This window comes from Chiloscyllium punctatum, chromosome 13 (assembly GCF_047496795.1).
Source record: "Chiloscyllium punctatum isolate Juve2018m chromosome 13, sChiPun1.3, whole genome shotgun sequence".
NCBI lineage: Eukaryota > Metazoa > Chordata > Chondrichthyes > Orectolobiformes > Hemiscylliidae > Chiloscyllium > Chiloscyllium punctatum.
The window spans coordinates 84,983,880-85,008,615 of NC_092751.1; the positions used below are offsets into that span (position 1 = coordinate 84,983,880).

At 51.6% G+C, this 24,736-nt stretch overlaps 1 protein-coding gene across 6 annotated transcripts in view; it reads left to right on the top strand.

Moving 5' to 3' along the window:
• Positions 1-7,824: 7,824 nt before the first annotated feature.
• bmpr1aa (bone morphogenetic protein receptor, type IAa) overlaps positions 7,825-24,736 on the top strand; it is a 261,621-nt gene continuing 244,709 nt past the window's right edge. For 5 of the 6 annotated variants that reach the window (XM_072583060.1, XM_072583059.1, XM_072583062.1 and 2 more), the window contains exon 1: positions 7,825-7,990. The gene's annotated coding sequence lies outside the window, so the exon portion shown is untranslated. Of the gene's footprint in view, positions 7,991-8,109; positions 8,235-24,736 lie in introns of those variants that run through there. The other variant, XM_072583061.1, reaches the window with a different exon arrangement.

Consider the following 24,736-nt stretch of genomic DNA (forward strand, 5'->3'; position numbering starts at 1 on the left):
CTTTCCCCCTCACCCCCACCCCACCTCGCCATTCCCCCTCCCCCTAACCAGTGGTTAGCACTGCTGCCTCACAGCGCCTGAGACCCGGGTTCAATTCCCGGCTCAGGCGACTGACTGTGTGGAGTTTGCACGTTCTCCCCGTGTCTGCGTGGGTTTCCTCCGGGTGCTCCGGTTTCCTCCCACAGTCACAAAGATGTGCAGGTCAGGTGAATTGGCCATGCTAAATTGCCCATAGTGTTAGGTAAGGGGTAAATGTAGGGGTATGGGTGTGTTACGCTTCGGCGGGGCGGTGTGGACTTGTTGGGCCGAAGGGCCTGTTTCCACACTGTAAGTAATCTAATCTAAACTTCCCACCACCCCTTACCCCCATTTCCCCCTTTACCTATGCACCCCCGAACCCTTTCAACCACGCCACTTATCCCTTACATATCCCCTCACGTTCCCCATTCACCCCTCCCTTTCCCCCTCTTCTACTCGCTTTTCCCCCTCCGCCTTTCTCCTTTCCCTCCCCTTTCCCCCGTTCTCTTCACTCCCTTTTCCCCCCCCTCCACTTTTCACACTCCCCTCCTCCCCCCCTCCCTCTCCCCCTCCCCTCCTCCTCCCCCCCCTCCCCTTTCCTCCCCCCCTCTCCTTTCCTCCCTCTCCCCACCCTCCCCCCCCCTTTTCCTCCCCCTCCCCCCCTTTCCTCCCCCTCTCCCTCCCCCACCCCTCCCCCTTTCCTCCCCTCCCCCCCTCCCCCCCCTCCCTATCCTCCCCCTCCCCACTCCCTCCCCTATCCTCCCCCTCCCCACCCCCTCCCCTATCCTCCCCCTCCCCACCCCCTCCCCTTTCCTCCCCCTCCCCACCCCCTCCCCTTTCCTCCCCCTCCCCCTTTCCTCCCCCTCCCCACCGCCCCTCCCCTAATCCTCCCCCTCCCCTTTCCTCCCCCTCCCCCTTTCCTCCCCCTCCCCCCCTTCTCCTCCCCCTCCCCCTTTCCCTCCCCCCCCTCCACCTTTCCTCCCCCCCCCTCCCCCCTTTCCTCCCCCTCTCCCCCTTTTCCTCCCCCTCCCCCCCCTCCCCCCTTTCCTCCCCCTCTCCCCCCTTTCCTCCCCCTGCCCCCCCTCCCCCCTTTCCTCCCCTCCCTCCTCCCCTCCCTTCCCCCCTTCCTCTCCCCTCCCCCTTTCCTCCCCCTCCCCCCCTCCCCCTTTCCTCCCCTATCCTCCCCCTCCCCCTTTCCTCCCCCTCCCCTTTCCTCCGCCCCCCCTCCCCCTTTCCTCCCTTTCCTCCCCCCGTTTCCTCCCCCTCCCCCTTTCTCCCCCTCCCCCCCCTCCCCCTTTCCTCCCCCTCCCCCCCCTCCCCCTTTCCTCCCCTATCCTCCCCCTCCCCCTTTCCTCCCCCCCCTCCCCCTCCCCCTTTCCTCCCCCCCTCCCCCTTTCCTCCCCCCCTCCCCCTTTCTCCCCCTCCCCTTCCTCCCCCTCCCCCTTTCCTCCCCCTCCCCTCTCCTCCCCCTCCCCTCTCCTCCCCCTCCCCCCTTCCTCCCCCTCCCCCTCCCCTCACCCCCCTCCCTCCCCCCTCCTCCTGCCCCCTCCCCCCCCCTCCTGCCCCCCTTCCCCCCCCCTCCCCTCCCTCCCCTTTTCCCCCCCCTCCCTCCCCTCCCCCCCTCCCCTTTCCCCCCTCCCCTCCCTCCCCTTTCCCCCCCTCCCTCCCCTTTCCCCCCCTCCCCTCCCTCCCTCCCCTTTCCCCCCTCCCCTCCCTCCCCTTTCCCCCCTCTGTCGTTTTCCCTTCCCCTTTCCCCCCCTCGCCCTCCCCTCCCCTCCCCCCCCCTCCCCCCCCCTCACCCCCCTCCACTCCCCTCCCTCCCCTTTTACCCCCCTCCACTCCCCTCCCTCCCCTTTACCCCCCTCCACTCCCCTCCCTCCCCTTTACCCCCCTCCCCTCCCTCCCCTTTCCCCCCCTTCCCCTCCCTCCCCCTTCCCTCCCTCCCCTTTCCCCCCCTTCCCCTCCCTCCCCCTTCCCCCCCTCCCCTCCCTCCCCCTTCCCCCCCTCCCCGTCCCTCCCCCTTCCTCCCTCCCCTTTCCCCCCTCCCCTCCCCCCCCTCCCCTTTCCCCCCCTCCCCCTCCTCCCTCCCCTTTCCCCCCTCCCCCCCCTCCCTCCCCTTTCCCCCCCTCCCCCCCTCCCCTTTCCCCCCCTCCCCTTTCCCCCCTTCCCCCCCTCCCTCCCCTTTCCCCCCCTTCCCCCCCTCCCCTCCCTTTCCCCCCTCCCTCCCCTTTCCCCCCCTTCCCCCCCTCCCTCCCCTTTCCCCCCCTCCCTCCCCTTTCCCCCCCTCCCTCCCCTTTCCTCCCCTTCCCCCCCTCCCTCCCCTTTCCCCCCCTCCCTCCCCTTTCCCCCCCTTCCCCCCCTCCCTCCCCTTTCCCCCCCTTCCCCCCCTCCCTCCCCTTTCCCCCCCTCCCTCCCCTTTCCCCCCTCCCTCCCCTTTCCCCCCCTTCCCCCCCTCCCTCCCCTTTCCCCCCCTTCCCCCCCTCCCTCCCCTTTCCCCCCCTTCCCCCCCTCCCTCCCCTTTCCCCCCCTTCCCCCCCTCCCTCCCCTTTCCCCCCCTCCCTCCCCTCTCCCCCCTCCCCCCCCCTCCCCCTCTCCTTTCCCTCCCCTTCCCTCCCCCTCCCCCTTCCCTCCCCCTCTCCCTTTCCCTCCCCCTCTCCCTTCCCTCCCCCTCCCCCTCTCCCCCCTCCCCCCCTCCCCCTCCCCTCCCCCCCCCTCCCCTCCCCCTCTCCCCTCCCCCTCTCCCCTCCCCCTCCCGCTCCCCCTCTCCCCTCCCCCTCCCCTCCCCTCTCCCTTCCCTCCCCCTTCCCTCCTCCCCTCCTCCTCCTCGCCCCCCCCCTCCCTCCCCCCCCCTCCCTCCCTCCCCCCCCTCCCTCCCCTCCCTCCCTCCCCTCCCTCCCTCCCCCCCCTCCCTCCCCTCCCTTTCCCCCCCTCCCCTCCCTTTCCCCCCCCTCCCTCCCATCCCTTTCCTCCCCCTCCCTCCCCTCCCTTTCCCCTCCCTCCCCTTTCCCCCCCTCCCTCCCCTCCCTTTCCCCCCCCTTCTCCCCTCCCTTTCCCCCCCCTCCCTCCCATCCCTTTCCTCCCCCTCCCTCCCCTCCCTTTCCCCTCCCTCCCCTTTCCCGCCCCTCCCTCCCATCCCTTTCCCCCCCCTTCTCCCCTCCCTTTCCCCCCCCTTCTCCCCTCCCTTTCCCCCCCCTCCCTCCCCTTTCCCCCCTCTCCCTCCCCTTTCCCCTCCCTCCCCTTTCCCCCCCCTCCCCTTTTCCCCCCCTCCTCCCCTTTCCCCTCCCTCCCCTTTTCCCCCCCTCCCTCCCCCTTTTCCCCCCCTCCCTCCCCTTTCCCCCCCTTCCCCCCCTCCCTCCCCTTTCCCCCCCTCCCTCCCCTTCCCCCCCTCCCTCCCCTTCCCCCCCCTCCCTCCCCTTTCCCCCCCTTCCCCCCCTCCCTCCCCTTTCCCCCCTCCCCTCCCTCCCGTTTCCCCCCCCTCCCTCCCCTTTCCCCCCTCCCCCCCTCCCTCCCCCCTCCCCCCCCCCTCCTTCCCTCCCCTTCCCTCCCCCTCCCCCTTCCCTCCCCTCCCCCTTCCCTCCCCCTCTCCCTTCCCTCCCCCTCTCCCTTCCCTCCCCCTCCCCCTCTCCCCCCTCCCCCTCCCCTCCCCCCCCTCCCCTCCCCCTCTCCCCTCCCCCTCTCCCCTCCCCCTCTCCCTTCCCTCCCCCCCTCCCTCCCCCTCTCCCCTCCCCCTCCCCTCCCCCTCTCCCCTCCCCTCCCCCTCTCCCTTCCCTCCCCCTTCCCTCCCCCTCCTCCTCCTCCCCCCCCTCCCTCCCCCCCCCTCCCTCCCTCCCCCCCCTCCCTCCCCCCCCCTCCCTCCCTCCCCCCCTCCTCCCCTCCCTCCCTCCCCCCCCCCCCTCCCCTCCCTCCCTCCCCCCCCTCCCTCCCCTCCCTTTCCCCCCCTCCCCTCCCTTTCCCCCCCCTCCCTCCCCTCCCTTTCCTCCCCCTCCCTCCCCTCCCTTTCCCCTCCCTCCCCTTTCCCCCCCCTCCCTCCCCTCCCTTTCCCCCCCCTTCTCCCCTCCCTTTCCCCCCCCTCCCTCCCATCCCTTTCCTCCCCCTCCCTCCCCTCCCTTTCCCCTCCCTCCCCTTTCCCCCCCCTCCCTCCCCTCCCTTTCCCCCCCCTTCTCCCCTCCCTTTCCCCCCTCTCCCTCCCCTTTCCCTCCCTCCCTCCCCTTTCCCCTCCCTCCCCTTTTCCCCCCCCTCCCCTTTTCCCCCCCTCCCTCCCCTTTCCCCTCCCTCCCCTTTTCCCCCCCTCCCTCCCCTTTTCCCCCCCTCCCTCCCTCCCTTTCCCCCCCTCCCTCCCTCCCCTTTCCCCCCTCCCTCCCTCCCCTTTCCCCCCTCCCTCCCTCCCCTTTCCCCCCTCCCTGCCTCCCCTTTTCCCCCCCTCCCTCCCTCCCCTTTCCCCCCCTCCCTGCCTCCCCTTTTCCCCCCCTCCCTCCCTCCCCTTTCCCCTCCCTCCCCTTTTCCCCCCCTCCCCTTTTCCCCCCCCTCCCTCCCCTTTCCCCTCCCTCCCCTTTTCCCCCCCTCCCTCCCCTTTTCCCCCCTCCCTCCCTCCCCTTTCCCCCCCTCCCTCCCTCCCCTTTCCCCCCCTCTCCCTTTCCCCCCCTCCCTGCCTCCCCTTTCCCCCCCTCCCTCCCTCCCCTTTTCCCCCCCTCCCTCCCCTCCCCTTTTCCCCCCCTCCCTCCCTCCCCTTTTCCCCCCCTCCCTCCCTCCCCTTTTCCCCCCCTCCCTCCCTCCCCTTTTCCCCCCCTCCCTCCCTCCCCCCCTCCCCTTTTCCCCCCCTCCCTCCCTCCCCTTTTCCCCCCCTCCCTCCCTCCCCTTTCCCCCCCCCTCCCTCCCCTCCCCTTTCCCCCCCTCCCTGCCTCCCCTTTCCCCCCCTCCCTCCCTCCCCTTTCCCCCCCTCCCTGCCTCCCCTTTCCCCCCCCCCTCCCTCCCCTTTCCCCCCCCCCTCCCTCCCCCCCCTTTTTCCCCTCCCCCCCCTTCTTCTCCCCTCCCCCCCCCTTCTCCCCTCCCCCCCCTCCCCTTTTTCTCCCCCCCTCCCCTTTTCTCCCCCCCCCTCCCCCCTCCCCTTTTCTCCTCCCCCCTCCACCCCCTTTTTCTCCCCCCCCTCCCCCCCTCCCCCCCCTCCCCCCTCCCCCCTCCCCCCCCCCCTTTTTCTCCCCCCTCCCCCCCCCTTTTTCTCCCCCCTCCCCCCCCCTTTTTCTCCCCCCCTCCCCCCTCCCCCCCCCTTTTTCTCCCCCCTCCCCCCCCCTTTTTCTCCCCCCCTCCCCCCTCCCCCCTCCCCCCCCTTTTTCTCCCCCCCCTCCCCCCCCCTTTCTCTCCCCCCCCTCCCCCCTCCCCCCCCTTTTTCTCCCTCCCCCCCTTTCTCTCCCCCCCCTCCCCCTTTCTCTCCCCCCTCCCCCTTTCTCTCCCCCCCTCCCCCTTTCTCTCCCCCCCTCCCCCTTTCTCTCCCCCCCTTTCTCTCCCCCCCCCCTCCCCCCTCCCCCCCTCCCCCCCCCCCCTTTCTCTCCCCCCCCTCCCCCCCCCTTTCTCTCCCCCCCCTCCCCCCCCCCCTTTCTCTCCCCCCCTCCCCCCTCCCCCCCCTTTTTCTCCCCCCCCCCCTTTCTCTCCCCCCCCTCCCCCTTTCTCTCCCCCCCTCCCCCTTTCTCTCCCCCCCTTTCTCTCCCCCCCCCCCTCCCCCCTCCCCCCCCCCCTCCCTTTCTCTCCCCCCCCCCCTCCTTCTCTCTCCCCCCCCCCCCCTTCTCTCTCCCCCCCCCCCCCCTTCTCTCTCCCCCCCCCCCCCTTCTCTCTCCCCCCCCCCCCCCCTCTCTCTCCCCCCCCCCCCCCTCTCTCCCCCCCCCTTCTCTCTCCCCCCCCCCCTTTCTCTCTCTCCCCCCCCCCCTTTCTCTCTCTCCCCCCCCCCCCCCTTTCTCTCTCTCCCCCCCCCCTTTCTCTCTCCCCCCCCCCCTTTCTCTCTCTCCCCCCCCCCCCCTTTCTCTCTCTCCCCCCCCCCTTTCTCTCTCCCCCCCCCCCCCCTCTCTCTCTCCCCCCCCCCCTTCTCTCTCCCCCCCCCCCCCTTCTCTCTCCCCCCCCCCCCCCCCCTTCTCTCTCTCCCCCCCCCCCCTTCTCTCTCCCCCCCCCCCCCCTTCTCTCTCCCCCCCCCCCCTTCTCTCTCTCCCCCCCCCCCCTTCTCTCTCCCCCCCCCCCTTCTCTCTCCCCCCCCTTCTCTCTCCCCCCCCCCCTTCTCTCCCCCCCCCCCCCCCTTTCTCTCTTCCCCCCCCCCCCCCTTTCTCTCTCCCCCCCCCCCCCCTTTCTCTCTCCCCCCCCCCCCTTTCTCTCTCCCCCCCCCCCCCCTTTCTCTCTCCCCCCCCTTTCTCTCTCTCTCCCCCCCCCCTTTCTCTCTCCCCCCCCCCCCCCTTTCTCTCTCCCCCCCCCCCCCTTTCTCTCTCCCCCCCCCCCCCCTTTCTCTCTCCCCCCCCCCCCCCTTTCTCTCTCCCCCCCCCCCCCTTTCTCTCTCCCCCCCCTTTCTCTCTCTCTCCCCCCCCCTTTCTCTCTCCCCCCCCCCTTTCTCTCTCTCCCCCCCCCCCCTTTCTCTCTCTCCCCCCCCCCCCCCTTTCTCTCTCTCTCCCCCCCCCCCTTTCTCTCTCTCCCCCCCCCCCCCCCTTTCTCTCTCCCCCCCCCCCCTTTCTCTCTCCCCCCCCTTTCTCTCTCTCTCCCCCCCCCTTTCTCTCTCCCCCCCCCCTTTCTCTCTCTCCCCCCCCCCCCCTTTCTCTCTCTCCCCCCCCCCCCCCTTTCTCTCTCTCCCCCCCCCCCCTTTCTCTCTCTCCCCCCCCCCTTTCTCTCTCTCCCCCCCCCCCTTTCTCTCTCTCCCCCCCCCCCCCCCCTTTCTCTCTCTCCCCCCCCCCCCCCCCCCTTTCTCTCTCTCCCCCCCCCCCCCCCCTTTCTCTCTCTCCCCCCCCCCCTTTCTCTCTCTCCCCCCCCCCCCCCTTTCTCTCTCTCCCCCCCCCCCTTTCTCTCTCTCCCCCCCCCCCCCCCTTTCTCTCTCTCCCCCCCCCCCCCCCCCTTTCTCTCTCTCCCCCCCCCCCCCCCCCCTTTCTCTCTCTCCCCCCCCCCCTTTCTCTCTCTCCCCCCCCCCTTTCTCTCTCTCCCCCCCCCCCCCCCTTTCTCTCTCTCCCCCCCCCCCTTTCTCTCTCTCCCCCCCCCCCCCCCCCCCTTTCTCTCTCCCCCCCCCCCCCCCCCTTTCTCTCTCTCCCCCCCCCCCCCCCCTTTCTCTCTCTCCCCCCCCCCCCCCTTTCTCTCTCTCCCCCCCCCCCCCCTTTCTCTCTCTCCCCCCCCCCCCCCCTTTCTCTCTCTCCCCCCCCCCCCCCTTTCTCTCTCTCCCCCCCCCCCCCCCCCCCTTTCTCTCTCTCTCCCCCCCCCCCCCCCCTTTCTCTCTCTCCCCCCCCCCCCCCCCCTCCTTTCTCTCTCCCCCCCCCCCTCCTTTCTCTCTCCCCCCCCCCCCCCCCTTTCTCTCTCCCCCCCCCCCCCCCTTTCTCTCTCCCCCCTTTCTCTCCCCCCCCCCCTCCTTCCCTCCCTCCCTCCCTCCCTCCCTCCTTCCCTCCCTCCTCCTTCCCTCCCTCCTTTCTTTCCCAACGCGCTCCCTCAATGGCAGATTCTCTTACCCGCCAATTACCAGTCTTTCGACGCACACTCCCGGCATATTTGGTTTAGTGAGTACGTGCGGGCGCTCGGTGACAGTCGTGAGGGACGTGCGCGAGGTGGGGCGGTTGGAATCGCGCGCGCGCGCAGCGAGAGTGAACGGGCGCGTGCCTGTGAAGGGAGCGACTGAGCGACCCGACGGCGATTAGTAGCGCGGGTGGATTGCTATTTGGGGATTGGTATAAATATTATCCGAAAGGAGCATTTTTCGTGGTGGAAATAGGATTTAGACCGCTTTGGAGGCGAGCCGCTTCTGTAGGTGAGTGCGTGATTTATTTTTGGGGTACGTGTTGAAAGAGTTTTTTTCCCTCGGAGTGAGGGAGTAAGTGAGAGTTGTTGAAGTGAAGTGTTGCCTGGTCGGGGAGGAGAGGAATGGAGCTGGTGGCGGAGCAGTCGGAGGGAGTGAGCCGCCCTGTTTTCGGCCTGATGGGAATGTGGGAAGACAGCACGGATTTGGGATAGTTTCCAACACCGGGAATCTTCTGTTACACAAAGTCTGAGAGGTATTCGGGGTGGGGACCCTTTATATATATGTTTTTTTTTGAAATTCGGAGTTTCGGGAGGTAGCGTGCAAAATGTAGCCAAGTCGTTGCTTCCAAAGAGTTTCCCAGGTTTCGGTACGACTTTGTTTTTTTTCGTTTTTGGAATTAATTTGTTTGACCTGTTGCTGGAGATTTTTTTTTTTGGAAGCGATTCCTGTCTGTGTGGTTCGCGACAAATGCGTATTTTTAAGGTTAAATCTGTAGTTTTCAATGCGCACAATATGGTGTGTTGTGTGCGAATCTTTGTCTAATCTTGTTTCTCGGTTAAAGTTAGGAACTGAAGCGGCTGATTTTGAGTTCAGATTGGCAGTACTGTGTGAGGGAGATTACGACGTGTGGTTGTAAATGTGTTGCCCAGAGTTTATCAATAAACAATTTTTTTTGCCTGCTTGTTGTATATTCTGAATGTTTGAGTTGTGATTGAATTTGCAAATCGAATGTCACCCATTGCAAAATGTTTATGTAATGTTGACATGGGGCAACTGCTACTTGTGCCTGTGTTGTGACAGAATCAGGTTTTAAGGTATGGTATGAAAGTCTACTCAAGCCATTGTATTAGCTGAACTGTTTCGTACAGCTAGGTGAGGGCTCTTTTTTCTTGGAGTGTTAAGCTTGACCAGGTTGTCTGTTGACAAAACGAAAATTGGCAGGTTTTGTTGTGGCTCCTAGAAAGATTTCCATGAGGAATCAGTTTGTGTGAATATGACTAAAACGTCCAACTTGAACATTGGCAGAGTGGTAAGTTAATGTACAATATGTGGTATGAAATTTTGGTACTGGACAGATAGTGTAATTCACCAGTACAGTTTTCTGTTTCTGTAGTGTTTTAGAATAGTAGGTCAAACAGGAATTCATCCACGGTAGAGACAATAAAGGTATGTCTGACAAGAAAATAATATGTAGAAAAGTATTTGCTTTGTGCAGCTCTGTTACAACCCAGTGGTGATCAGAAATTGTTCCAAGGGTTTTTAAGAAGATTATGAATCTGGCCTTTCAGTTAGAGAGTGGCAGATTATTTGGGGGAAAAATGTGGCTGAAGAACAGAAGTCAATTTGTTGATTTTAAATCCATGGTTGTGGTCATAATTATTTCAATTTGTATTTTGTTTTTCGAAGGTAAATCAAAATAAGTACTGATAAAAGTAGAGATTGCATCATGGTGGTGTGTTACTTAGGTCCTTCACACAAGCATAATATTCTATGTATAGTTTGTGTGACTTCAGAATTATTTTTTGAACGAACAATGACCACTACAACTCAAGCCTCAATCACTTGTGTAGGATACTTTGTGGCATTGTTTTGGGACAAAGTCTGCTATATTGATAGTTTATTCTGTTTACGACTTATGCCATTCTTTGTCAACATTCTTTGCAAATATCTCAAGCTCGTAACTCAATTGCTATTGATCTACTGAGGAAGAAATGTACCAAGTTTACTCTTGGTAGGTAGCCTTTTGGAACATACACAACTGCGTATTCTTAAAGAACAGCTTTTCAAAACAAAATCCATCCTAACAGGCAAGTATCTGGCCTAACTTTGTTCACTTGGATTACTCCTATTTGTGCAGCATACAAATAAACTGATTTTTACACAGGTGTATTCAAAGTACTTCCAAGACTTCCAGAAGTACAGAGTACTTCAGAAATGTTAATAATACTTCCTCAAATAACTCATTGGACAACTGTGTTGTCGTAGTGCAATCATTGATTTGATTTCTGGAAAGTCAAACTGTTGTATTTGTCTTTTTTAAAATAAAAGATACAGAAATGCTGCACGTATAGAACAGTGCATGTCAGCATCTGAAACCAACAAAGGGTACATGCCCAAAATATTATGGTTCTCTTTTGACATACAGATGTAGTGAACCTATATATTTCCAATATTGTATTTTCTGCTTTACTTGATTTCTGGTCTGGTGTCTCACACGTTGAATCATCACCGGAATGCGATATGAGTTGACTTCCAGTACCTGCTGATCTGCACCCTGTCAGAGAACAAGGGAGGAAAGACAATACATTGACTGGAGTGGGACCCTAGACAGATAGCAGCCATTGTGATTGAAATTCATCTTTTAGTTTGTGTGGATTAACCTATGCTTACTGGTATGTAAGAAAAAGTAAACTGAGGGTTAGAAAATACACTAAATCTGATTTTGTGAAAATGTTATGCTAATTAAAACTGCAAGTTGACGTTATTAGTATTTGGAATAGTTTTGTAAATATCATGCATTGCTATTTCGTTTATTTTAAATAAACCATGTTAATAAACTCAGTAAATTACATTGCTGCTCTTTCACACATTGTTTGGGCCATCTTTGGATCAGATGTTTGTAAACAAAAGACTTGTACATTTAGAATCCTCTTTATGAGAATATCTGTTATTTAGTAACCTGGTATCACGTATCATTGCTCCAAGTTTCAAATGGCTTAAAGTGAATCACAAATAAAGACTCCTTTTAAAAGCATAATATGAGTTATCATTAAATGTTTATTGTTTCTTGATTATTTCAGTTTACTCAAAGGATGCTGATTATTATCATAGGGACTGGCATAGACAGAAAGAATGAGTGTGAGGGAGGTGAGCTAATTCTTCAGTCATCAAAATTCACAAAAACTGGAGTCCTTTTGATGTAAATTGTGGTTTGAATTCATTTTTGAAGTACTTGCCCCAGGCCATTTGATCTTTCCATCAGTATCCATGTTTTACATAAAAGGATGTAAAATGTATTTTAGCCTTTTTTTTTTCAGGCTACATGAGCATTACTGGCAAGTTCTAGAGTTTGTTGCTCATCCCTAATTGACCTTAAACTGAATAGTTTGCTGGGCTAATTCACAGCAAATCAGGCAGCATCAGAGGAGCAGGAGAATTGATGTTTTGGGCATAAGCCCTTCGTCAGTAATGAGCCCCATGGGCCAGGGAGTGAGAGATTCATGGGAGGATGAGGCTGGGGGGGTGGGGGAAAGTAGCTGGGAATGTGATAGGTGGGGGTGGAGTGGATAGTTAGGAAGGAGGATCAACAGGTCAAGAGGGAAGCGCTGAGTTGGAGGCTTGGGACTAGGATAAGCTGGGGCGTTCTTCGTCCAGGCATCGGGTAGTCAGGTTTGGTCGATGCAGGAAACCCAGCACCTGCGTGTCCTTGATGGACTAAGAGGGGAAGTTAAAGTTTCTAGACATGAGGTGGTGGGATTGGTTTGGTTTGGTGTGGGTGTCCCAGAGATATTTTCTGAAACAGTCAGCAAGTTGGCATTTTGTCATGAGTGGGACTTGTATTTTTTTTTGGGAATAGCATACCATTAGAATTTTGTTTTATTCCAGAATAGTTAGAAGGGATTTAATCGTTTTTTACATAATTTGCTCACTCTTACAGTTAGATAAATAAATTGTTACTTGTTGATTTTGAAATGTGTCAGGGATTTGTTTTATTTACCGATTTTAAAGGTTGCTGAAAAGCAGGTTATACCTCTTTTCTCTTTTTTTTTAACAGATTGTAGGGTGAGGTGCTCAACCTCCGCTTCATAACAGATTGGGGGCTTGGGACCATAATTTGAACAGATTGGATAGATTTGAACAGGTTTAGAGTACAAAAGGCACCAAAAGATTTAAACAGGCTTGGGGACTAGTCTCCTAGATCTTTAAATAATAAAATTTGAACAGTTTTTCCACTTCTCACTTTAATTTCGGTCGCTTGTTGGTAAAATCCAAAGTGGGGAAATGGCTTTTAACATTGCCAAAGAGGATTTGGAGGTCGAGGGGTGGTTCTCAAATTTGCCAAGAAAGTTTAAAAAGACAGAAAAGGGTGACACTTACAGAAGGCTAAAATTGGGTTTAACTAGAGATAATAGGAAAGCTGAAATTGTAATGGAGTTAGCCAAGCAACTAGCCAAGGTATTATCAGATAAACAAGTCAACTGCAGTAGAGATAGAAAGAAAAAAATCAAATTGCACATGAGGCAGTTGAAGTTAGAAAGTGAATTTAAAGGTAGATAAAGAGAAATAAAGCAGTTTGAATTATGGTTAAAAGTTGAGGAAAAATAAATGGAGAGGGAAGACCCAGTAGAAGAAAGGGGGGAAAAAAGACAGAAGAAAGGGAAAAAGATAAAGAAAGGGAATGTTTGAATTGGAAAATATGAAGCTGGAACTTGAAGCAAAAAGCCTTCAAATGACAGAAGTGAAAGTACAGGCTAGAAGTGACAATGATGAGTTAACAGGCTGGCAAGAATATATCCTAATATGTCCTAACCTTACCAAAATTCTATTTAAAAAAAAAAATTAGAGGCTTTTTTTCATTTCCATTGAGAAATTGGCTACACAGATAAACCGGCCAGAGACTCTGTGGGTAATGTTAATTCAGACCAAATTGGTAAGCAGGGCTAGCGAGATGTTTGCAATGCTGTAAGGACATATCAGGAGAATATGAAGAAGTCAAAAAGGCTATTTCGAATGCCTGTGAATTTCTACTAGTGGCATGTAGACGACGGTTCAGAAATTTAAGAAAGGAGCCAGATTAGACTTGTATCAAGTTTAAAATAATTAAACAGAGAAACGTCAATAGATGGATGAGAACATTAAAGTTAGAAAAGACGTATGAGGCTCTTAAAGATATTATTTTGATTTCAAAGCTCACTTCCAGAAGTGATAACTCATGTTGAGGAACAGAAAGTTTAATAGTGAGAAAAGCTGTAGAGATGGAGGATAAATAAACAGTAATGCATAAGTTGAAATCTAGCTTCTGACAGCCATCTCATTCTGTGAGGCATAGAAATTGGGACGAGAGAGATCCTTCAATGACAAACAAAGTAGATTACATTAGGAACAGTTTACCACATGTGAAAAAAGAAACCCAAGAGGATGGAAAAAGAGGTGAAAGACCTCAGGTGTTTTCACTGCAATAAGGTGAAATGCATAAAGTCACAGTGCTGGTGGTTTAAGAAAGGCACTGGGGAAAAGGATGTGGTAAAAGAGGCTAAACCAATGGAATTAGTTAAGGCAGTGAAGGAAATCCTGAGAGAAGTTGAGGACCTGAAGGAGAGTGCACGGCCTAGTCTAGTCCTACCTGCCAGCACCTGGCCCATATCCATCCAAACCCTTCCTATTCATATATCCATCCTGAAGCCTTTTAAATCGTACTGGCCTTCACCACTTCCTGTGGCAGCCCATTCCATATACGTACCACCCTCTGCATGAAAAAGTTGCCCCTTGGGGGTCTCTTTTATATTTTTCTGCCCCACCCTAAACCTATTCCCTTTAGTTTAGTCATGGACTGGATAGTAAGATAATGCCCGATCTTTTCAAAGACTTCACCTGAGTGGGTAAGATTTTATTCATGTAGAACAGAGGAGAGTAGGTAAAGAAGTTAAAATATTGCAAGATACCGGAACTAGTCTCTAATAGTAAGAGATGAAAGTATTTGCATTCCTTCTGAAATATTGTCAGAGTGGTAATCCGTGGAAGAAATGGAGAGAGAAGTGGTGTTCCCCTGTGTAAGATTAGGCTAGAAAGTCCAATCAAGATTGGGGAAGTGACAGTGGGAGTGATAGAAAAATTGGCTATTCCAGGAATCAGTTTATTCTTGGAAATGATATAGCTGGATCACAGGTGGGAGTGATGCCCATTGTAGTGGCAAAGCCAAAAGAAAAGCAGGGAACGGAGGAGTTAAAAGAAAAACACTCTTGGAATTTTTCTTGACTCTGTGGTGACAGGATCCCACAGCCATAAGTTAAAATGAGAAAGGAGAACAAGAGAGAAAGATGAAGGAGTTGAGGTCCAGTTAGCTGACACTGTTTGATGATATGGTAAAAGAAAACCCAAAGCAAATAGAATATGAGGCAGATGTGTTTAGTTTAGAAAGGTTAATGGAGTTACAACAAAAAGATGAGATTATAAAGGGTTTATATCACAAAGCCTACTTGGAAAGGAATCAGAGTGTATTCCAGAGCGCTGTTACTTTTAAGGCACAAAAAGAGATCTTGGCAGGTTAGTGCAGATGAGAAATGGGCGGAAGTTCACCAAATCGTGTTGCCCGTAGAATATACAGAGGAAGTATTGTGGGTAGTACATGAATTACTTGTAGGAGGTCATCTAGGAGTGAGGGAGACTCAGGCTAAGATACAGAAACGTTTTACATTGGCCTGGATTACATAAATTTGCCATACCTGCCATATTTGAGAGCAGAAGAGTGCAGACGATGAGGAAGGCAGAGAGGAGACAGGTGCAAGAGATGCCGGGAGAAGTACCTGTCAGGAACAAGTTGAAGCTTTTGGAAACAGTAGAGTCTGATGACACTGCCAGTTCGCAAGGCGGCCATGTTTGTCAATCAAAAGTTGCCGCAGAAGCAGAGCGGAAGAGTTGGACATCGCACAGAGCCGTGGTAATAGGGGACTCCATCATGAGAGGAACTGACCGGGGTTTTTGTGGCAGCAGACGGGATTTAAGGATGGTGTGTTGCCTTCCTGGTGCTAGAGTGAAAGACATCACGGACAGAGTGCAGGACATCCTCAAGGACGAGGGTGAAGAGCCCGAGGTGGTGGTACACGTCGGCACAAATGATGTCGGGAAGAAGAGGAGGAGCATACTACAGCGAGACTTCGGAGAACTAGGAAGAAGGCTAAAAAGCAGGACGTCCAAGGTGGTTATCTCCAGTTTGCTTCCAGTTCCTCGGGGACAGGGCCTGGGAAATGAATATTCAAGGCTACACGTGCTATCGTAAGGACAGACTGACGAGCAGAGGGGTTGGGGTGGCCTTGTTGGTAAGGGAGGATATTCAGTCTCTTGCGGGGGGGACTTAGAGTCAGGGGATGTAGAGTCGGTGTGGATAGAGCTTCGAAACACTAAGGGTAAAAAGACCCTCATGGGAGTCATCTACAGGCCCCCAAACAGTAGTCTGGATGTCGGATGTAAGTTGAATCAGGAGCTGAAATTGGCTTGTCGCAAAGATGTTACTACAGTTGTTATGGGGGATTTTAACATGCAGGTAGACTGGGAGAATCAAGATGGTATCGGGCCTCAAGAAAGAGACTTTGTGGAGTGCCTCAGAGATGGATTTTTAGAGCAGCTGGTGCTGGAGCCAACCAGGGATAAGGCGATTCTGGATCTGGTATTGTGTAACGAACCAGAATTGGTCAGTGACCTCGAAGTGAAGGAGCCATTGGGAAGTAGTGACCATAATACAATAAGCTTCAATCTGCAATTTGAGAGGGAGTGGGTACAATCTGAAGTGACAATATTTCAGTTGAATAAAGGGAAATATGGAGCTATGAGGGAGCAACTGGCCAAAGTTCAATGGTTTAATACCTTAACAGGGAAGACCGTGGAGGAACAATGGCGGATATTTCTGTGTATAATGCAGAAGTTGCAGGATCAGTTCATTCCTAAAAGGAAGAAAGATCCCAGGAGGAGACATGGGCGGCTGTGGCTGACGAGGGAAGTAAAGAAACATATAAAGTTAAAAGAGAAAAAGTATAACCTCGCGAAGATAAGTGGGAAAACTGAGGACTGGGAAGCTTTTAAAGAACAACAGAGGATTAGTAAGAAGGAAATACGCAGAGAAAAAATGAGGTACGAAGGTAAACTGGCCAAGAATATGTAAAGGAGGATAGTAAAAGCTTTTTTAGGTATGTCCAAGGCAAAAAAATGGTTAGGACAAAAATTGGGCCCTTGAAGACAGAAACAGGGGAATATATTACTGGGAACAAAGAAATGGCAGAGAAATTAAATGGGTACTTCAGATCTGTGTTCACTGGGGAAGACACAAGCAATCTCCCTGAGGTAACAGTGGCTGAAGGACCTGAACTTAAGGGAATTTATATTTGCCAGGATTTGGTGTTGGAGAGACTTTTAGGTCTGAAGGTTGATAAGTCTCCGGGACCTGATGCCCTGCATCCCAGGGTACTGAAGGAGGTGGCTCGGGAAATCGTGGATGCGCTGGTGATTATTTTCCAGAGTTCAATAGAATCGGGGTCGGTTCCTGAGGATTGGAGGGCGGCTAATGTTGTGCCACTTTTTAAGAAGGGTGGGCGGGAGAAAGCAGGAAATTATAGACCAGTTAGTCTGACCTCAGTGGTGGGAAAGATGCTGGAGTCTATTATAAAGGATGAAATTACGGCACATCTGGATAATAGTAACAGGATAGGACAGAGTCAGCATGGATTTATGAAGGGGAAATCATGCTTGACTAATCTTCTTGAATTTTTTGAGGATGTAACTCGGAAGATGGACGAGGGAGATCCAGTGGATGTAGTGTACCTGGACTTTCAGAAAGCTTTTGATAAAGTCCCACACAAGAGGTTAGTGAGTAAAATTAGGGCGCACGGTATTGGGGGCAAAGTACTAGATTGGATAGAGAATTGGTTGGCTAATAGGAAACAAAGGGTAGTGATTAACGGCTCCATTTCGGAATGGCAGGCAGTGACCAGTAGGGTACCGCAGGGATCCGTGCTGGGACCGCAGCTTTTTACAATATATGTAAATGATATAGAAGATGGTATCAGCAATAACATTAGCAAATTTGCTGATGATACAAAGCTGGGTGGTAGGGTGAAATGTGATGAGGATGTTAGGAGATTACAGGGTGACCTGGACAAGTTAGGTGAGTGGGCAGATGCAGTTTAATGTGGATAAATGTCTGGTTATCCACTTTGGTGGCAAGAACAGGAAGGCAGATTACTACCTCAATGGTATCAAATTAGGTAAAGGGGCTGTTCAGAGAGATCTGGGTGTTCTTGTCCACCAGTCAATGAAGGCAAGCATGCAGGTACAGCAGGTCGTGAAGAAGGCTAATAGCATGCTGGCCTTCATAACAAGAGGAACTGAGTATAGAAGCAAAGAGGTGCTTCTGCAGCTGTACAGGGCCCTGGTGAGACCACACCTGGAGTACTGTGTACAGTTCTGGTCTCCAAATTTGAGGAAAGACATTCTGGCTATTGAGGGAGTGCAGCGTAGGTTCACGAGGTCAATTCCTGGAATGGCAGGATTGCCTTACACGGAAAGACTGAAGCGACTGGGCTTGTATACCCTTGAGTTTAGAAGATTGAGTGGGGATCTGATTTGAAACGTGTAGGATTATGAAAGGATTGGACACTCTGGCAGGAGGAAACATATTTCCGCTGATGGGGGAGTGCCGAACCAGAGGACACAGCTTAAAAATACGGGGTAGACCATTTAGGACAGAGATGAGGAGAAACTTCTTCACCCAGAGAGTGGTGGCTGTGTGGAATGCTCTGCCCCAGAGGGCAGTGGAGGCCCAGTCTCTGGATTCATTTAAGAAAGAATTGGATAGAGCTCTTTAAGATAGTGGAGTCAAGGGTTATGGAGATAAGGCTGGAACAGGATACTGATTGGGAATGATCAGCCATAATCATATTGAATGGCAGTGCAGGCTCGAAGGGCTGAATGGCCTACTCCTGCATCTATTGTCTGTTGTCTATATGGTAGATGGTAGGAAATCTGCAGGCAGTGATAAAACCAGTGCTTTTGCCTGTAGAGTCAGAGTCCCACAGCACGGAGACAGGCCCTTTAGCCCAAATTGGTCCATGTTAACCAAAATGACCGTTCGCCCTAACCTCATTTCCCATATCCATATCCATCAACCCCTATCCGATCAATGAATTTGTCCAAATGCCTTTTAAATGTTGTTAATGAACCCACCTCAACCTCTTCTGCAGCTCATTCCACTTGCTGCATACCACCTTCTGCATTTAAGAAAAGTTGCCCCTCCGGTTCCCTTTTGCTCTTTTCCCTTTTATTCTTTCCCCTCGTATCTTAAACTGATGCCCTCTAGTCCTCGATTTCCCCAACCCTGGGAAAAAGACTGAGTGCATTCACCCTATCCATGCCTCTCATGATCTTCTACACCTCCTAAGGCCCCCCTCAGTCTCCTGTGCTCTAAATAAAAATGTCCGAGCTTGTTCAACCTCTTCGGCATGGTGGCTCAGTGATTAGCATTGCTGCCTCATGGCGTGAGGGACCCTAGTTCGGTTCTAGCCTCGGATGACCGTCTGTGTGGAGTTTGCACATTCTCCCTGTATCTGCATGGATTTCCTTCCAGAATCCAAAGATGTGCAGGTTAAGTGAATTGGCCATGCTAAATTGCCCATAATGTTCAGGGATGTGTAGGTTAGGTGCATTAGTCGAGATAAATGTAGGATAATAAGGTAGGGGAATGGGTCTGGATGGTTACTCTTTGGAGGGTCAGTGTGGACTACTTGGGCCGAAGGGCCTGTTTACACGCTGTAGGAATTCTATTCAATGATTCTCCCTATAACTCAGACCCTTGAGTCCAGGCAACATCCTTCCAACAGCAAGGTGACTGAAAATGAACAGAATACTCCAAGTGTGGCCTCATCTACATCCTGTATGATTGCAACATAACTTCCCAACTTCTGTACTCTGTGCTCTGACTGATGAAGGCCACTCTGCCAAAGGCCTCCTTCACTGCTTTGTCTACCTGTGACTCCACTTTCAGAGAACCGTGAACCTGAACTCCAAGTCCCTTTAGTTCCACTAGACTCCTTAAGGCCCTACCATTCACCATGAAACTCCTACCTTGACTTAACTATCCAAAATGCAAGACCTTACTTTTCTATATTAAACTCCATTTTCCATTTCTCAGCCCACATCCTCAGCTAATCAAGGTCTTGCTGCAATTTCTGATAATCTTCCTCACTCTCCACGATACCGCCTATTTTAGTGTCATCAGCAAACTTATTAATTATGCCTTGTACATTCTCATCCAAATCATTGATATAGATAACCAACAGTGATGGGCCCAGCACTGACCCCGAGACACTGCACTAGTCACAGGCCTCCAGTCCAACAAACATCCTTCCACTATTATTGCCCTTTGCTTCTGACTATCAAGCCAATTTTATTCATTTGGAGCATCTCTGAGAGCAAACAAAATAAATAGGACGCCTTTATCTTGATCATTTGGGTTATCCTGGCAATACGCTCTCAACGTGGTCTTTATGTCTGACAACACCTTTCCGATACTCCCTGGGATTCAGGAATATTAAATATTTGATGCCAAAACTGTCCATGATCTCCTTAAATAACTTGGCAGTAAAACTGGATCTTTGGTCTGACCAAATCTCCCTTGGTAATCCATAATGGATAAAGAAAGCAAGCAACTCTTCCACAACCTTTTTTTGCCTTGACATTTCATAATGGAATTGATTCTGGAAACCTGGTCGGCATATCCATTACGGTTAGCAAGTACTGGTCCCCACATTTGGTTTTAGGGAGGGACCTAGACAATCAATTATAATGCGTGTAAAAGCTTCTTCAAATGCAGGAGTTTATTGAAGAAGGCAATCAGGAGTGAAAAAAGGGGGCATGAGATAAACTTGGCTGAGAAGATTAGGGTGAATACAAAGAAATATTTTTAAGTATATTAAAGGGAAAAGAATAACTAGGGAGAGAATAGGGCTCCTTAAGGACTGAAGTTGACGCATGTTGTAGAACCGCAGGAGATGAACATGGTTTTCAATGAATACTTCTCCTGTGCTTACCATGGGAAAGACATGAAGACTTGGAAACTTGGCAAAGTTAGTGGTGATATCTTGGACAGTCCACATCACAGTAGAGGAGGTGCTGGATGTATTACAATGAATGAAGGTGGATAAATCTCCTGGTCCTGACCAGATATATCTGAGAGCGCTGCAAGAGGCTACAGAGGAATTTGTGAGGGCTTTGGCTGATATTTTTGCATGGTTGTTAGCCATGGGTGAGGTCCTGGAAGACTGGAGGTTAGAAAATGTTGTGCCATTATTCAAGAAGGGCTGCAAAGAAGAGTTTGGAAACTATTGACCAGTAAGCTTAACACCTGTGGTTGGTAAGTTACTTGAAGATTCTGAGGGTTAAGATAATCATGCATTTGGAAAGTCAGGGTTTGATTAGGAGTAGTCAGCATGGTTTTGTGAATTGGAGATCATGCCTCACAAATTTGTTAGGGTTATTCGATGAAGTGACCAGGTAGGTTGATAAGGGTGGGGCAGTAGACGTAGACTATATGGATTTCAGTAAGGCCTTTGATAAGTTTCCGTGTGGTAGGTTGCTCTGGAAGGTTAGATCGCATGGAATCCAGGAGTGCTAGCAAATTTTGTATGAGGTGAGAGAAAGATTAAACAGTAAGTGAATCAGCTAAACAATATTTGGAGGTGGCACAGCACCTTATGAAGCAGATAAGAAATTCATGCATTTGCCCGTGGAGACAAAGTGTTGGTGCTGTTACCAGTGGTAGGAGATCCCTTCAAAACAAGGTTTAGTGGTCCCTATCCAATTGAGAAAAAGTTAAGTTGGGTGAAGTATCTGGTAAAGATGCCATAGGGAAAAAAAAATTTGGTGTGTCATGTGAACACACTGAAACCTTACTATGTCAGGGAAAGGGAACCAGAGAAACATATTTTTTACTGCCATTCGGAGTGAAGAATCAAATCCAGATGATTTTAATTGTGATGTGCCTCAAAATAAATTGCTAATGAGGAAGTCTTTCAGAAGTGTGATAGGGTAGTGAGCTATCTGACCCAGGTCCAGAGAACTGGCATGAAACACTTGTTACAGTGCTATGAGGACCTGTGGAGGTGACGAATGCTGGAGTACATGGGGTTGATGTAGGGAATGCAGTTCCAATAAAACAACACCCCTATCAGCTTAATCCCCTCAAAACAGTGCAGGTTCAGAAGGACGTGGAAGCGATGCTGTAAGAAGACCATAGAGACAAGTCAAAAGAAGTGGAGTTTGTTGATCGTATTGGTTCCCAAACCAGATGGTACTGAACGATTCTGCATTGATTATCGGAAGGTCAATGCTGTAACTAAATCTGACTTACCCAATTCCAAGGCTGGAGGATTGATGTGGAAAAAGTAGGACAAGCCACTTACATCACAAAGTTGGACTTACTTCGTGGCTATTGGCAAGTATCTTTATTGGAGAAAGCAAAAGAAGTTTCTGCTTTTGAAGGCCCAAATGGGCTATATCAATTTAAGGTAATGCCCTTTGGAATGAAAAATATGCCAGCCACTTTTCAGAGGATTATGAACAGAGTTTTAGAATTAGAAACTCTACAGTGGAGTTGTTGCAGGATTGATTATTTGTGCTGTCTGTCTACATAGATGATTTAGTGCTCTTTAGCCATTCATGAAAAGATCATATGGAGCATTTGTCAGAGTTTTTTGAGAGACTATGGAAGGCAACATTGGTCATAAACTTGGCAAAAAACAGAATTTGCAAAGGCAAAAGTGACCTTCTTAGGGCATAACATCAGATACAGATGGCACCATTGACCGATTTGATACTTATTTGATATCCAGTACGTTTTTGTTTCATGTGAATTACTTCCCAGTATCATAGCGCCAGGGTCCCAGGTTCAATTCTAGCCTTGATTGACTTTCTCTGTGTGGAGTTTGCAGATTCCTCCTGTGTCTGTGTGGGTTTCTGCCAGGTGCCTAATTTCCGCCCACAGTCCAAAGATGTGTAGGTTAAGTGGATTGGCCATGGTAAAATTGCTCTGTACCATCCAGGGATGCTCGGCTATGGTAGTTAGGGTAAATGTAGGGTCACGAGGATAGGGTGGGAGGATGGGTCTGGCTGGGATGCTCTTTGGAAGGTCAATGCAATCACGAGGCTGAATGTTGTCTTTCTGTGCTATAGGGATTCAATGATTCCCTAAATTTTAAGCTATCATCCACACCAAAATAGTCTAATTTTTCTTTTTTTCCTTTATGGTATTCATGAGCAAGCTCTTTATTCTCAAATTCTTATCTTTATTTCATCCTTCTCCCCAGAACAGAAGTGTTTCTGTCCTTCCTTTTCCTTGACTTTGATCTTTCTCTTTCATACCTTTTTTTGCATTAACCACAACACTGTGGGGGATCAAAGATGGCGGCAGTCTGAGTGGTCTGCTGTGCTGGACTCTGTGCCATACCCCCTGGCAAGGTCGACCTTTTATCCCCCCTTTGTTAACCACTCCTAGGAAAAAAATTGCTGATATAAATTTACTGAACATCTGGAGCTGCTAAAATTATGGTGTGACAACTTTAAGACCCGAATGAAGACAAAAGCAAGAGGCCGAAAGGAGTGCAGCTGGCAGGACACCCCCCTGCTGCATTGGGGGTGTTGCAGCCATTGCTCAAACTCCTGGGGTGGTCCCTTTGGATTTAATGGGGCAGCAGCAGTTACTCTGAGTTGGTCAAACATGGAGAAAAGGTTGAAGAAGCAGTGGAACCACTATCTGCCATGCTGAAAAAGCATGAGCAGGAAATTCAATTGTTGGACCGAAGAGTAGAGGCAGTGGAAGAGAGGACCGCACATTGGAGACTGTGATGGCGGTCTCTGGAGGAAGGATCTGAACATAGAACATCGAACAATACAGCACAGAACAGGCCCTTCGGCCCACGATGTTGTGTCGAACATTTGTCCTAGCTTAAGCACCCATCCATGTACCTATCCAATTGCCGCTTAAAGGTCGCCAATGATTCTGACTCTGCCACTCCCACAGACAGCGCATTCCATACCCCCACCACTCTCTAGGTAAAGACATTCCCCCCCCACTCCTCCCCGCATACCTTCCACCCTTCACCTTAAATTTATGTCCTCTTGTAACACTCTGTACCTGGGGAAAAAGTTTCTGACTGTATACTCTATCTATTCCTCTGATCATCTTATCAACCTCTATCAAGTCACCCCTCATCCTTTCGCAGTTCCAATGAGAAAAGGCCTAGCACTCTCAACCTATCCTTGTACGACCTATTCTCCATTCCAGGCAACATCCTGGTAAATCTTCTCTGCACTCTCTCCAAAGCTTCCACATCTTTCCTAAAATGAGGCGACCAGAACTGCACACAGTACTCCAAATAAACACTGGAAGACCAGTTCGGCTCCTTCAAAAGCAAGTGAACTATCTGGAAAGCAAAACAGAAGAAAAAACTTACAGCTTGTGGGTCTTCGGGGACGCGAGGAAGGCTAAGACCTCATTGACTTCATGGAGAGGTAGCTCCCGAAGTTCCTGGGGCCTGAGTTGGAGTCGGCCTGTTGAGTGTGTCACAGGCCCACCAGATTGCAATGCAAAGGTCCAGGTGGGACTCACGCAGTCCCAGTGCGACTCCTGCATCATAAAGAAAAACAGTGATTGAAACAGCAAGAAGATTGGGAAGAGATTCATAGGCTTTAATGCACTAAAGCTCAAGAATAATTTTTTTTCAGGATTTCTCAGGAGCCATAATTAAGAAGAGAAGGGCATTTGATGAAGTTAAGAGAAAATTAAGGGATCTGAACATTCAATAATCTTTGAGATATCTGGCTCTGTTGCGTTTTGCTTATGGAGGTGTTGTATATAATTTGATTCTGCAGCAAAGGCGAAGAACTTTGAGTTCTTGGGTCAGGGTGGAGGGAGCATTATTAGGGACAATGGTATGGGTTTTTGTATTTTTATTTTTTATTGCTCCTTTTCTGCTTGATCCCTTTTTTTGTTATTGGCTTTATATGTATTGCCTCAATGTTAAATCAGAATTATTTCGTAATTTGGTTGGTTGGGTATTTTCTGGTTTTTTTATTGCTGTCCTTTTGTTTTTGGATTGGGGGTGGCTGTACCTGTGGTTAAGATGAGTAAAAGTGGGTGGAGATGGGCATCCATTGTTAACTCTCAGAATGTAAATAACAGGTTTTATTTATCTGTGAATTGTCTGGTGCTAGGGCACGGCCTCAACTAGAGGGAGTTGGGATGGTAACGAGGATTGGGAGGAGTGCCCCCTATTGGCATGATGGGAGATCGCTTGTGAATTGTGGGTTATTTGGGTGTTTGCTTAAGTTAAATGTAGTGGTTAGTTTTTTAGTTGTAGTAGTTTTTAGAGGAGTAGTTTATTTTAGACTTCATAGAATTAATGTCTTTGTCGCTCACTGCACCTCAGTTAAATGTCCTCCTCTTGGGATACGACGGCTGCCCTGGACGATCATGGCTAGTGATTTGTTCAGGTAGTGCACCTGGAATGTAAAAGGGAGCCATTCCCCATTAAAGGAAGGAAGGTGCTGTGAAGCATTAGGAAGGAAAGGGTAGACATCGCCCTGCTGCAAGGGATGCATTTAACTGATAAGGAACATCTGAAACTGCAGCAGGGGGATTATGACAGGGTTTTATTAAGAAGGAACCTCCCTTTCCAGATAACTGAGCAAATTAAAGCCAAACATGGATGGTTCATCATTCTTAAAGCTCTAATACATGGGAAAGAGAATGGCATCCTGAATGTATTGCCCCCAGGCGCACCCTCTTAAATTTCTAGTTGATACAGTCACTAAATTCACGAGTCTTGGGGTGTGCAGCACAATCATAGGAGGGCATTTTAATCGCCTAATAGCTCTCGAGGTTGACCTGGTGTCAAGGTGCCCAGCAGGTACGCCTGTGCAATCTAAGCAGTTGGTGGACATGTGTGAGAAATTGGAATTAGTGGATGTATGGAGGCACTTTCGTCCTAATGG